The following is a 15,475-nucleotide window of genomic DNA, read 5'->3' as shown; positions in this document are numbered from 1 at the left end:
TAGACACATTCATGGTGATTTTGATGTAGAGTTTGTGAATTTATCATTGCTGGTTTGTGAGTTATGATTTTTTGAATTAGGGTGTGACAATTTGTGTCACACCATTGATGTCCAACTTCATGATTTTATTTACCTTGCTTAATGAACTCAATTTGGTCTGATGTTTTGCATGAACATGCTTATGGATGCCTAGTTCACATGTGATTTTTTATGGAATTTTTGATGGCATTTCCTAATTGTTTGGAATTTTCTCCCCTGTTTGACCAAAATGTTGACTTTTGAGACACTTGATTCCATATGCTTTGTGAAATTCTCATACATTATTGGATGGACATGAAATTTTACATGTGATTAGTAGACATCTTAAGGTTTATCATGGTTTTAATCCCATTCATTTCTCATATGTTGTCATTGATTTATGATTTATTGAAGTTGGTGCATGTTTGGTTGACTTCTTTGAGCATGTTTGAACTTGCCCTGCCTTTCTGATTTTCATTTCCCTACTTCCCATGATCCAATTGAGCTGAAATTTGGTGTGCTTACCATGATATGGATTATGCTTGATCACGATTTATTTGATGATTTTTGGAATTATTTATGATTGGTTTTGAGTTGAGTCTTGCTGTTGACTTCTATGAGCTTCCATATGCCATGCTTTGACCTAATTTGCTTATGAAAGGATGATGATGAATGATATGAACATGGAACCAATTGATTTTGTTTCTTGATTGTTTGAATATGATTTTGATTGAATTCCACTTGCTGTTTTGACTTTCTCATCCCCTTTTGACCCTAGGCTTGTCCTAGTGGTCCTGTTGCTCATGTTTGAGTTCATTTTTTCAGGTTAAGAAGCAATTGCCCAAAGAAACTTATACAAGTTGAATGAGTTTGATTTGATTATCATGACTAACTTGTTTGTTTTGTAGCTTGCTTGGCTCATATGCTTGAGCCTTGTGCATTGCACAGTTAACTGATTGTGTAGACTGTTGATCCTTATCTCATTTTGCTTTAACTTTGAGTTGTGTACTGATTCTGTTTGACTGGTTTCAGGTACCTTTAGTTGCTTTTAGTTCCTTGTGAACTTTTCTTTGCTTTGCTTAAGAGCAATTTGCATTGAGGTATAATTTCTCATCTTCATGTAGTCTGGAAGACCTGGCCTGTTACTTGGCCAGGCAACTGTCTGAAGTCCTCCTTAAGAGGCAATGTTTGTGACTGTTTAAAATTGTCCTTGTATATATTCAAAGACCTCCTAAGTGAAGAGGCAATTGGCAGAACCCAAGGGATATGCAATCTATCCCCTGCTATTCTGTGTGTCATCTGCTTTGCTCACACCACTGTGTTGACGCATTGCAGATACAAACCCAAGATCTTGTACAATTGTGCAGTTGAGTCAGTATCAAATGTGTAGAAGGGTTCCCACTTTCTGAACCCACACATTCTTGTCTTAAGCTCTCCCAGGCCAGGGATAAGAGCTGTGAAGTCTTATCTTCACTCACCTTTCATCTGCTTCACCTTAGCCCCTCAATGGCAAGGTTAAGAGCTAACACTACCCAGTTCCAGTGGTTTGTTTGTTGAGGTTGATATGACCCCTCGACTAAAACCTAACCTTGATTGAGCCCATTGTTTGCATATAGTGTGTGCTACTTGTGCTTGTGTGTTTGTTTGACTTGCTTCCTGTGCAAGTTAGGTTTAGTTTAGCTTGTTTCCTGTGCAAGTTAGGTTTAGTTTGACTTGCTTCCTGTGCAAGTCAGGTGTGGCTTGCTTCCGGTGCAAGTCATGTTTAGGATAGGCTTGCTTCCTGTGCAAGTTAGCTAGAAACCTTAACTTAGGGATGATATTGCATGATAACATCTAGGCTCGAGTCGTAGTCTCCCTAGTTGTGTCTCCCTCTGTTATCTGGTTAAGCTAGTCCTTTTTCCCTGCGTAGGGGAACTACGTCGCCCTGATCCTCATACCAGATGAGGTACGTAGGCAGGAGATGAGCTGATCTCTCCGGGCGCCCTTTTTCTTTTTCAACCTTTTTGTCCTCAACCCCCTCTGTGTGTGTTGTTGTGTGCTTGGAAGCTGATGTAAGACCATTGAGTGGCATTCGGGTTCCAGTGTGGGTTTGTTTGGTTCGGATGCTGATATAAGTCCAGTGATCGGCATTCAGGCTCCACGTTTGCCTTCTTGTGTGTGTTTTGGTTCGGATGCTGATGTAAGTCCAGTGATTGGCATTCAGGCTCCATGTTTGCCTTTGCCTGTGTTTGTTTGTGTGCGTGTTAGCCGAGCTACGAATGCTCTGATTCTCCTTCGTCCAAGGAGATACGTATGCATAGGATGCGACATCCTAGCGAGCATGTGTCGTTTCCCCAGTCCGAACTACTTTGACTCTGATGTCTATGCCTGATAGACTAAGTAGGCCCAGGATGCGACATCCTGCCGAGTCAGTTTCAGTCTGTTTTCTTGTGTCTCTTTCAGCCAGTGTGTGTGTGTGAGCAGTGTTTTAGCAACCATTTTCCTTCCTATTGTGCGTGGATCCCGTCGAGTACGACGGATGCGTAGGGGTGTTAATACCTTCCCTTCGCATAACCGACTCCCGATCCCATTCTCTTTGGTCGCGAGACCATGCTTTTTCCAGGTTTACTCTGAGCGTTTCCTTTCCCTCTTTTGGGATAAATAACGCACGGTGGCGGCTTTGTTGTTCTTGTTTTCCGCCGGTTTTTCGCGTAATGCGACAGCTGGCGACTCTGCTGGGGACAATAGAGAAGTTGACCTCTTGCTGGTCCATCTTCCCTAAGCGAGTCTCTCCTAGCGTTCTCTAGGTTAGGGTTTTGGTTGCTTTGTGCTGTGTTTATTTATTACATTGTATATATGTGCATTTATTGTTTGCATTTATTGTGTGCATTAATGTTTGCATTCATTCATTTTCATCTGCTGTGTTGGCTGTGTTTCTCTGTTTGGGGTGGGAGTTACTCGAGGTAAAAGGCCCAATGCCCAGGCTATGAGTGAAATCTAGGAAACCTAGGAATAGAGTGATTCATGGGAAGCGGGTGGTGTACGCCACTTAGCGGAACATTGATATCACGAGCAGTTCAGACCCTGGTGGGATATTATCGGTGCATACATCGGGTGTGCACAGGATGCTATTTTGCGAAAGGTTATTTATGCTGCGTTTCTCTCAACCTTACCCTGGCCTAGATGACACCCGTGAGTGGGGCGGGGATGATCATTTTTACAGGTACAGTTGGTGACTCCCGGTACTGATGGTGACTATGAATTCTGGACATTTATTTCTGGACGCCGGAGGTTCGACCCTGGTATTGATCGGAGGGTTCCGTTTATTTCGGATCCCTGGGCTGAATTTGAGGGTACTCGCTCAGATAGTGTTTTGGCTCCTCAGAGTGGGTTCAGATGCCAGTTGATCAGATTGACTTTGGGTTTCAGATGTTTGTGATCAGAATTCAAGCCAAAGCTCCGATCCGGTGTTCTGAGACGCACAGCCTGCCAGTCTTGGCTCCATCATTTGCATCATAGCATGTTTATTTTTCAAAAAAAGTAATAATGCATGAAAAAAGTTAACTCGCATACGCATATCCTTTTCAGGATCATTCATGATAAAATAGCATCCGCATCATACACATATCATGCACATATCATCCTTGCATTGCAGACATGTTTGGGGACACGACTTCTCACTTTGGGTTTTGACTGAGACAGGATTGTTGATCATCGTCCGCACCTCAACCAGACTGAATCAACAGAGAAGTATGGACCAGGTTCAAGCTGAGTTGGCTGAGATGAGGGCGAACATGGCCCAGTTCATGACTATGATGCAAGGGGTTGTTCAGGGGCAAGAGGAGCTGCGTGCCTTAGCCCAAAGACAGGAAACTGTGATTCCGACTGCCAACCGTGCTTCACCACTGGGTGTTCCTGTGGATGATAATGCTGCTGCTGCCGCTCCCGCCATTGACTTTGATGGGGTTGATGAGTTGGGGGGCATCAGAATCAATGGACAACCTCTTGCTACCGAGGTCAATGCCAGAGCTACCCGGGCTCCGTTTCGTCATCCTGCTCCGATTGTTGACAGACAAGAGGACATGTTTACTCTCCTCAGTGAGGACGATGACGTTGTGAGAACCGAAGAGAGGGATAGAAAAGTGGACGCTCTTGCTGAGAAAATCCGAGCCATGGAATGTCAGAACTCTCTTGGGTTTGATGTGACCGATATGGGTCTGGTGGAAGGGTTGAAGATCCCCTACAAGTTCAAAGCACCCTCTTTCGACAAATACAATGGCACTTCCTGTCCTCGCACCCACGTGCAGGCCTACTTCAGGAAGATCTCTGCTTACACTGACGATGAGAAGATGTGGATGTACTTTTTCCAAGATAATCTATCTGGGGCATCTTTGGACTGGTACATGGAGTTGAAGAGAGAATCAGTCAGAAGCTGGAGAGACATGGGAGAAGCCTTTCTGAGGCAATACCAGCACAACATGGACATGGCGCCGAGCCGAACCCAATTGCAGAGCTTGTGTCAGAAGAATGGTGAGAGCTTCAAAGAGTACGCCCAGAGATGGCGTGAGCTAGCCGCCAGAGTTCAACCTCCTATGTTGGAGAGAGAGCTGACTGACATGTTCATTGGAACCTTGCAGGGTGTGTTCATGGATCGCTTGGGAAGTTGCCCGTTCAGCAACTTTTCTGATGTTGTTGTCTGTGGAGAAAGGACTGAGAGCCTTATCAAAGCAGGAAAGATACAAGATCCTGGCTCTTCAAGTTATTCGAGTGCTAAGAAGCCATCCTCTATGGCACCCAAAAGGGGAGAGGGTGAAACGAATGTTGTACACCGTCGGAGGAGTATGAACAGAGGGCAGTATCGGCAAGTCGCTGCTGTGACTACTCCAGCCACTCAAACTCAACAACAGCCGAGAAGACCAACTCAGCAGTATCAGACTCCACAACATCGTCCTCAGCAGCAGGCTTACCAGCCTCCCAGTGATAATCAAGCTGGTACAAGTAATGAGAGGAAGAAGATCATTTTTGATCCAATCCCCATGTCCTACGCCGAACTGTATCCCTCTTTGATAGAGCAGAACTTGATTACTCCCAGAGACCCGCCGCCCATACCCGTCAACCCTCGGTGGTGGTATAGGCCTGAACAGCAGTGTGTGTATCATTCGGGTGCTCCTGGTCATGATGTGGATAGTTGTTTCCAGCTGAAGATGAAGGTTCAAGACCTTGTGAGGTCAGGTATTCTGATCTTGGAGGATTTAGGTCCCCGTGTTAATCAAGCTTGAAGACGGCGAGTCCCGGGCTGGCGGTGGTTGTTCTTCTGAGGTCTTCAACGAAGAGGGTTGTTCAAAAGCAGAAGTTGCTGATGCAAAGGATACTGACAGTTGTCATCCCTGGTGGGATCTATCACAATTGGGTCACTGTGGGCATTCCTACAGTTGTTCATAAGTCAGAGAGATAATCACTTTGTTTAAAAACCCTTCTCCCATGCCAAAAGGAGAAGTGATGACATTGTTGGCAGTATTTTGTGCAATGATATTTTCATTCAAATAAATGCATGTTAAACATTTGTTTTTTCCAATTATTTTCCCTTTTCGCTTTTTGCATGAAATTGGTGATCATAAAAAACCCTAAAAAACAAGAATAAAAGCAATCTTTTCATCTGCATAACGATTGTTTTGTTTGTTTTCCAAAAAGCTTTTCATATCAAAATCATTATGCAGGTTGATTCTCAAAACCCATTAAACATAATGATCGGACGTCATCTCCCAATTTCGAATTCCCTGTATTCGAAGCGGAAGAAGATGATGTTGAAGGAATTCCTGACGAGATTTCCCGACTTCTTGAGCAAGAAAAGAATATCACTCAGCTGCATCTCGAGAATCAGCAGAACAGCCAACTGGGGCATCAAAAAAAAAAAAAAAAGAAGAAAAAAAATGTAAAATAAAAAAAGAAAAGAAGAAAAAGAGGGTGCAAAATCAAAAGAAATCCAAATCAAAAGAAAGAAAAAGAAAGAAAGAAACAAAAGAAAAATAGCACCCTCAAAGTCCCAAGTTGACTGATGCTGAATGGATTCAGAGTCACTACGACCAGGTGAATCCAATCGAAAAGAAGAGATCAACTGCCATGTGTCATGGTCAGTCGTATCAGCAGAGAGTGAAAAAGCATTCAACAAGAAGGTCAAGCCTCGTGTGTTCCGAGAATGTGACTTTGTGCTCAAGAAGGTCTTGTCTTTCGTGCCCGATTCCAGGGGCAAGTGAACCCCCAAGCTATGAATGTCCATATGTTGTCAGGAGAGCCTTTTCAGGCAATGTTTTGACACTTACAACAATGGATGGAGAAGTTCACTCGTCCTGTGAATTCTGACGCAGTCAAGAAATACTTCGCCTAAGATAAAAAAAAAAGCAGAATAGCTCGCTAAGTCGAACACCCGCAAGGGCGACTTAGGCAAAAAGGAGCGTCTCGGTGGATCGAAAACTCGAAAGGGCGATCCAGGCAAAAGTTAGAGACATTTGAAAAAAAAAAGAATTTGCATCCCGCTAGATTGATCACCTCACACTGGGGCAATCTAGGCAAAAATTAGGGACTTGGCAAGTAACTGCATCTTGACAAGACTGTGCTCTATATCTGTCATCCGTCAGGGATTCTCGATTCGTCATCGACTGAAGCTCCGAATACATCGAAAATTCGGAATGGTAGAGGAAAGGTCATTGTGTTCAATGTAGCCCTCTCCAATATATATCACCGATTTCAAACTTGTACAAATCTATGGAGTCTTGCCCTTTGCAGACTACCATTCCATCACATCAATTTGAGCTTTTATCCAATTATTTGCACTCTTATTTGTTTCGACTCAACAAATGTTTTGCATGTTTTTAATTGATAAAGTATCATTGTTTTCAGAATAAACAAATTTTTCAAAAAAATTTGTTCTTAAACAAAGTGAACATTCACGATGATGGAAGGATACTTAGGAGATCCGCAGTGCTCTCCCGAGGGTGGTATGATTACCAACAGGTAAGACATTGTTCGTATCTCGAGCATAACTGTATCTTTTTCCTGTCGAACCTCTTTGGGTTTCTCCTCAGCAAGGTTGCTCAGTGCAGTGTTGGTTGAAGTTGTTTATCTTCATGTTCCCGGCAGTACAACATTCTTCCTCCAAGTCCCTGTTAGCCCTATTGTGGGGCATTTCCAGTATAGGCTTGTTTGAGCCCTACCATGGGGCATTCCCAGCAAGGTTGCTGTTGAAATACTTTTGTGGGGCAGTTCCCCAAGCAGAGTGTTTACTGAAGACGTTAGCGTTCGTCTCTCCAGTAGAGCAGTCTTCTCCTCTCCCCGCAGGATGGTGTTGTTCCCTGATATCCCGGTTTCCAGCAGATCGCGTTTACTCTCTGGTGTTTTTGACCCTCCCTATGGAAAAAGAGTAGTACCGGGTGGTTGATTCCCGGACATGTGTGTTTACATGTCTGTTTGTCAACATTCATCATACATTCATCATGCATAATGCATACATGCATAATCATAGCATTCGGATACTCATGATGCAGTTGTTGCCGTGTATCTGTTGATGGTTGTCTCCTGCTATTTATTGATACAGATCTCTCTAGTAGATCCTCCTTAGCAGAAGTGGGTGTGTCTGATCTCTCCATGTAGAGTTTACCCTTTAAGTAGAAAGTGTCTACCATTTCCTTCTGCGCTCCCCACTGAGTTATATCCTCGTGGATGACGGTTGTTTCCGTTCCCTCCCTAACAGGATGGGTTTTCCCTATTGAGTTCTGTCCTCATTAGGATGAGTCCTGTTTCAGTCTGCCTTTTTGGATCGATCCTAAATTGGCTTCCTGTTGGCTGTCTCCCGTGCTTCCCTGGGGCATAAATGAATAGTCGCTCACTAACCGGCACTCATTCATCTCATCCTCAGCGGAATTTTTGGCCTCTACCTACAAACCGGTAGTTGTAAGTCCTATCTTTGTGGTTTTCTACCTACTAACTGGTAGCTGTAAAATCCCATTTTCATCCCATCGGTGGAGTTAACCCTGTGTGTTCATCCTACCGATGACTGGTTACTTTTCCGTGGTTTTCTGCCTACAAACCGGTAGATGTAATCCCCTCTTTGCAGTTATCAGTATCCGGTTTGCGGTATTGATATTCTTTCCCCTCTGGATACTTGCCCTAATCAAGCAGTATTGTCCCCAGTGGGTCTTCCCCTTCCCTTTGGGTATTTGCTCCGAGTTAGCAACTTTATCCTCTTTTGATTGGTCATCTTTTGCATACCTAGTCCTGGTACCCTAATGCCTTTCTTTTCGGTCGTTTATCCATTTAACAACCTGCAACCCGGTTATGGATAATCTTCCTTGCGAGTATGTTATCTACGTTTTTACGGCTATAGATAATATATCTCATGCGCTCTTGGGTCGAAGTCGTCCTCCCCAGTTGAGTAAGATTCGTATTCCTTTGTTCGGAATCGAATGCCCATCCTTTAACAAGTTTGCTTTCGCTCTCTTCAGGATGATGTCGGTCGATTATTCATTTAACAACCTGCAACCCGGTTATAGATAATCTTCCATGCGAGTGTATTATCTACGTTTTGACAGCTATAGATAATATATCTCATGCACTCTTTGGTCAATCTTTCGATTGTTATCTCCAGCAGAGTAAGATTATTATTCCTTGTGGAATCGAATGCCCATCCTTTAACAAGTTTGCTTTCGCTCTCTTCAGGATGATGTCGGTCGATTATTCATTTAACAACCTGCAACCCGGTTATGGATAATCTTCCATGCGAGTGTATTATCTACGTTTTGACGGCTATAGATAATATATCTCATGCACTCTTTGGTCAATCTTTCGATTGTTATCTCCAGCAGAGTAAGATTCGTGTTCTTTGTGGAATCGAATGTCCATCCTTTAACAAGTTTGCTTTCGCTCTCTTCAGGATGATGTCGGTCGATTATTCATTTAACAACCTACAACCCGGTTATGGATAATCTTCCACGCGAGTGTATTATCTACGTTTTGACGGCTATAGATAATATGTCTCATGCGCTCTTGGGTCGAAGTCGTCCTCCCCAGCTGAGTAAGATTCGTATTCCCTATGGAATCGGATGTCCATCCTCTAACAAGACTGCTTTTCTAGCCCTCTTCAGGATGTTGAGTGTTTTGGAACAAAAACCAATTCACGCTTTGGTCGGTCACCCGTTCTACCTACAACCCGGTATCCTTGGTGTCCAGACCGAGGCCAATTTCCCGGTATTCAGACCGAAGAAGTTTCCGACGTTCAGGTCGATGTACTTATGGCATTCAGGCCAATTTTCCGGTATTCAGACCGAAGAAGTTTCCGACGATCAGGTCGATGTACTTATGGCATTCAGGCCAATTTCCGATTTCCATATCGAAGAAGTTTCCGACGATCAGGTCGATGTACTTATGGCATTCAGGCCAATTTCCGATGTTTCAGATTGACATCAAATCTCTCATATACCGATGCTCAGTATTCAGACTGACGAGCGGCGCTCAGGCCATGGTTATCCATGTGTTACCATTTATTTTGGTGTCCAGGTCGACGTTTCTGTTTCGGTATTCAGGCCGATTTCTTTTTTCCGTTCCAGACGGATTTTTCTTTCAAGACTGTTTCTTTGCCGATCCTGACAGGCATTGTTAATATTTTTCCCAGCAGAGTGCAAATTTCTACGGTTCTTAGTATTCAATCCCTGTTTACCCTGAAAGTCTGACAGCCGTTGCTCTCATCCATTCGGGTTCCCAGCTGATTGAATATAGGCAGCTGTAGCACCTCAAATTTGCACCTATCATTGTACATACATTCTCATATTAGGTCATAGCATTAACATAGTCCACTGCATAGCATTGCATTGTCCTTTGCCCAAGTGCAAGATCATCAGACAAAATTAGGTCAAACTGGTCAGGAGATCAGTCAGTCAAGCAAGCCAGTGCAATTTCCATTGAGGCAAGGCCCTAGGGTTGGTCCAACATGTTCACATGACCTAGGGGTCCTTTTGAAATGATTTGGTCAAGGTTTGATTGCTCAGAAGTCATCAGTCAGTGTGCAGTCCACCAGAAACCCTAGAAAGTCAACTGTTGGTCAACTGTGCATTTAATCAGTGATTGGATGGTGGGAATTGGTTTGAGAGGCCTCATTCATGTCCATATAAGCCTCATATAACATGTTAAGCATCATCATTGAAGAATTTGAAGCCAGACAAGAAATTTCCAAAAATAGAAAGTTGACCTGTAATTGGAATTTGCCAAAAATGGAAAGTCTTGATCCTCAAAACTACATCATAATACAAGCTTCAAATGAATTTTTTCCCAACATGAAAGTTGAAGATCTTGTTCTCCCATTTTCAAAAAGTCCAAGAAGACTCAATTCCCATGTATGGTTGGCAAGTTATGATCAAATCATTTTCAGAAATTTTTGAACTTCAAAGTGGCATATCTTCCAAACCATTTGGCCAAATTGGGTGGGGTTTTTTGCTACAAGTCACATTTGATGCCCTCTTTACAAATATGTCATCACAATTTACCAAAAACTCACCAATCAAAATGGCACTTTTTGAAGTGACTTGAATTATTTCAAGTGAGGTGAAAAAGTGATTTTGCAATTTAAGCCTTTCCAATATATTTTGCCAATTGAAATTGCTAAAAAATCATGTTTGGGGTGTGTACAAGGCCCATTTTCGCAGCTGTAACCACAGACCTTGCCATTTGAGTGAAAATTGACAAATTAACCAAAAACTTCATTTTTACCAAATTCCAATTACCACACAACTTAATCAGGATTAAGAACCTTAAACAGCAAATATATACTTCATTTGGACTCTGAAAAGCCCTAGCACACTCTCACAAACAGATAAAAAAAAAACTCTTTTCTCTCAAACTCACAATTTCTTCATTTTTGAAATTCTTGCTGAAAACCTCAAGGAGTTCGAACTTGCTTGTTTGTTCCATCATCTACCATCATCTTGGAACCATTTTCAAGCCTCACATCTCAACTGTAAGCAAGGATGAACACTATTCCATTAAAGCTTCCTCACATGGCAGATCTGGATTGAAGCTATTCCAAGCATTCTTGAGCTAAAATCACTCCTCCATTCATCTTTTGGAAGCTGGTAGAACATCTGTTTCGAGCAAACATAGCCAAACAACAGCTGCATCACAACTGTGCTTCAGATTTGGTAAGAAATCAAACTTAACCATTTGCTAAATCATGCTATGTTTTGTATAGGTCTTGCCATGCTGATTCTATTAAGCTTTAAATCACTGAAAATGGTTGAGTAATTAGGAAGAAATGTTGATTTGAAATTTGATGTTCTAAAATGTTTTTGCATGTTTCTTCTTTGATAGCTTGAATTAGTGGAATTGGTTGTTGGAATGTTGATGTATGATGTTTGATGGTTCTAATGATGTATTTGATTTCCAAAACTGTGACAAAAAATTTTCACGATTGGTTGAAGGAGATGAAGATGTCCTGTAGCCACACGAACCCTAATATATTTTCCAGAATTTCATGTTGCTCGTGTTTGACTTTCATTTTGCATGGCCAGGCACTGTTTTATTGCTCATAACCAATGAAAATGCAGCATTCTCCTTTCCAATGCGCTACGTTTCACTAAAAGTTCCAAGAAATTACAATAATGCCACGCCCGGATTTAATTTTTTGTTTAATCACACTATTTCTTCAATTTTTATTTCATTTTGATACCAAACTTCCAAAATTCATAAGTCAACCAATTCTGATCCAAAATTCAGGGGATTTTTTGCTAAATACTCCTCTTGATCTCTAGTTATTTGTCATATTTTTTCCAGATTTTTTGGATGAGTGGATTTTTAATTGTGCTAGGGTTTTGTTCATGTGTCCATTTTTTGTACACTTTGCCAAATCAATTGTGAAATGATGATGCTTTATCCAATGGCTTCCAAATTTTTTGTGCTTAAACTAGACACATTCATGGTGATTTTGATGTAGAGTTTGTGAATTTATCATTGCTGGTTTGTGAGTTATGATTTTTTGAATTAGGGTGTGACAATTTGTGTCACACCATTGATGTCCAACTTCATGATTTTATTTACCTTGCTTAATGAACTCAATTTGGTCTGATTTTTTGCATGAACATGCTTATGGATGCCTAGTTCACATGTGATTTTTTATGGAATTTTTGATGGCATTTCCTAATTGTTTGGAATTTTCTCCCCTGTTTGACCAAAATGTTGACTTTTGAGACACTTGATTCCATATGCTTTGTGAAATTCTCATACATTATTGGATGGACATGAAATTTTACATGTGATTAGTAGACATCTTAAGGTTTATCATGGTTTTAATCCCATTCATTTCTCATATGTTGTCATTGATTTATGATTTATTGAAGTTGGTGCATGTTTGGTTGACTTCTTTGAGCATGTTTGAACTTGCCCTGCCTTTCTGATTTTCATTTCCCTACTTCCCATGATCCAATTGAGCTGAAATTTGGTGTGCTTACCATGCTATGGATTATGTTTGATCATGATTTATTTGATGATTTTTGGAATTATTTATGATTGGTTTTGAGTTGAGTCTTGCTGTTGACTTCTATGAGCTTCCATATGCCATGCTTTGACCTAATTTGCTTATGAAAGGATGATGATGAATGATATGAACATGGAACCAATTGATTTTGTTTCTTGATTGTTTGAATATGATTTTGATTGAATTCCACTTGCTGTTTTGACTTTCTCATCCCCTTTTGACCCTAGGCTTGTCCTAGTGGTCCTGTTGCTCATGTTTGAGTTCATTTTTTCAGGTTAAGAAGCAATTGCCCAAAGAAACTTATACAAGTTGAATGAGTTTGATTTGATTATCATGACTAACTTGTTTGTTTTGTAGCTTGCTTGGCTCATATGCTTGAGCCTTGTGCATTGCACAGTTAACTGATTGTGTAGACTGTTGATCCTTATCTCATTTTGCTTTAACTTTGAGTTGTGTACTGATTCTGTTTGACTGGTTTCAGGTACCTTTAGTTGCTTTTAGTTCCTTGTGAACTTTGCTTTGCTTTGCTTAAGAGCAATTTGCATTGAGGTATAATTTCTCATCTTCATGTAGTCTGGAAGACCTGGCCTGTTACTTGGCCAGGCAACTGTCTGAAGTCCTCCTTAAGAGGCAATGTTTGTGACTGTTTAAAATTGTCCTTGTATATATTCAAAGACCTCCTAAGTGAAGAGGCAATTGGCAGAACCCAAGGGATATGCAATCTATCCCCTGCTATTCTGTGTGTCATCTGCTTTGCTCACACCACTGTGTTGACGCATTGCAGATACAAACCCAAGATCTTGTACAATTGTGCAGTTGAGTCAGTATCAAATGTGTAGAAGGGTTCCCACTTTCTGAACCCACACATTCTTGTCTTAAGCTCTCCCAGGCCAGGGATAAGAGCTGTGAAGTCTTATCTTCACTCACCTTTCATCTGCTTCACCTTAGCCCCTCAATGGCAAGGTTAAGAGCTAACACTACCCAGTTCCAGTGGTTTGTTTGTTGAGGTTGATATGACCCCTCGACTAAAACCTAACCTTGATTGAGCCCATTGTTTGCATATAGTGTGTGCTACTTATGCTTGTGTGTTTGTTTGACTTGCTTCCTGTGCAAGTTAGGTTTAGTTTAGCTTGTTTCCTGTGCAAGTTAGGTTTAGTTTGACTTGCTTCCTGTGCAAGTCAGGTGTGGCTTGCTTCCGGTGCAAGTCATGTTTAGGATAGGCTTGCTTCCTGTGCAAGTTAGCTAGAAACCTTAACTTAGGGATGATATTGCATGATAACATCTAGGCTCGAGTCGTAGTCTCCCTAGTTGTGTCTCCCTCTGTTATCTGGTTAAGCTAGTCCTTTTTCCCTGCGTAGGGGAACTACGTCGCCCTGATCCTCATACCAGATGAGGTACGTAGGCAGGAGATGAGCTGATCTCTCCGGGCGCCCTTTTTCTTTTTCAACCCTTTTTGTCCTCAACCCCCTTTGTGTGTGTTGTTGTGTGCTTGGAAGCTGATGTAAGACCATTGAGTGGCATTCGGGTTCCAGTGTGGGTTTGTTTGGTTCGGATGCTGATATAAGTCCAGTGATCGGCATTCAGGCTCCACGTTTGCCTTCTTGTGTGTGTTTTGGTTCGGATGCTGATGTAAGTCCAGTGATTGGCATTCAGGCTCCATGTTTGCCTTTGCCTGTGTTTGTTTGTGTGCGTGTTAGCCGAGCTACGAATGCTCTGATTCTCCTTCGTCCAAGGAGATACGTATGCATAGGATGCGACATCCTAGCGAGCATGTGTCGTTTCCCCAGTCCGAACTACTTTGACTCTGATGTCTATGCCTGATAGACTAAGTAGGCCCTGGATGCGACATCCTGCCGAGTCAGTTTCAGTCTGTTTTCTTGTGTCTCTTTCAGCCAGTGTGTGTGTGTGAGCAGTGTTTTAGCAACCATTTTCCTTCCTATTGTGCGTGGATCCCGTCGAGTACGACGGATGCGTAGGGGTGTTAATACCTTCCCTTCGCATAACCGACTCCCGATCCCATTCTCTTTGGTCGCGAGACCATGCTTTTTCCAGGTTTACTCTGAGCGTTTCCTTTCCCTCTTTTGGGATAAATAACGCACGGTGGCGGCTCTGTTGTTCTTGTTTTCCGCCGGTTTTTCGCGTAATGCGACAGCTGGCGACTCTGCTGGGGACAATAGAGAAGTTGACCTCTTGCTGGTCCATCTTCCCTAAGCGAGTCTCTCCTAGCGTTCTCTAGGTTAGGGTTTTGGTTGCTTTGTGCTGTGTTTATTTATTACATTGTATATATGTGCATTTATTGTTTGCATTTATTGTGTGCATTAATGTTTGCATTCATTCATTTTCATCTGCTGTGTTGGCTGTGTTTCTCTGTTTGGGGTGGGAGTTACTCGAGGTAAAAGGCCCAATGCCCAGGCTATGAGTGAAATCTAGGAAACCTAGGAATAGAGTGATTCATGGGAAGCGGGTGGTGTACGCCACTTAGCGGAACATTGATATCACGAGCAGTTCAGACCCTGGTGGGATATTATCGGTGCATACATCGGGTGTGCACAGGATGCTATTTTGCGAAAGGTTATTTATGCTGCGTTTCTCTCAACCTTACCCTGGCCTAGATGACACCCGTGAGTGGGGCGGGGATGATCATTTTTACAGGTACAGTTGGTGACTCCCGGTACTGATGGTGACTATGAATTCTGGACATTTATTTCTGGACGCCGGAGGTTCGACCCTGGTATTGATCGGAGGGTTCCGTTTATTTCGGATCCCTGGGCTGAATTTGAGGGTACTCGCTCAGATAGTGTTTTGGCTCCTCAGAGTGGGTTCAGATGCCAGTTGATCAGATTGACTTTGGGTTTCAGATGTTTGTGATCAGAATTCAAGCCAAAGCTCCGATCCGGTGTTCTGAGACGCACAGCCTGCCAGTCTTGGCTCCATCATTTGCATCATAGCATGTTTATTTTTCAA

This window comes from Lathyrus oleraceus, chromosome 3 (genome assembly GCF_024323335.1).
Source record: "Lathyrus oleraceus cultivar Zhongwan6 chromosome 3, CAAS_Psat_ZW6_1.0, whole genome shotgun sequence".
NCBI classification, from domain to species: Eukaryota; Viridiplantae; Streptophyta; class Magnoliopsida; order Fabales; family Fabaceae; genus Lathyrus; species Lathyrus oleraceus.
The sequence above is the reverse complement of the archived record's forward strand: the minus strand, read 5'-3'. Positions refer to the sequence as shown.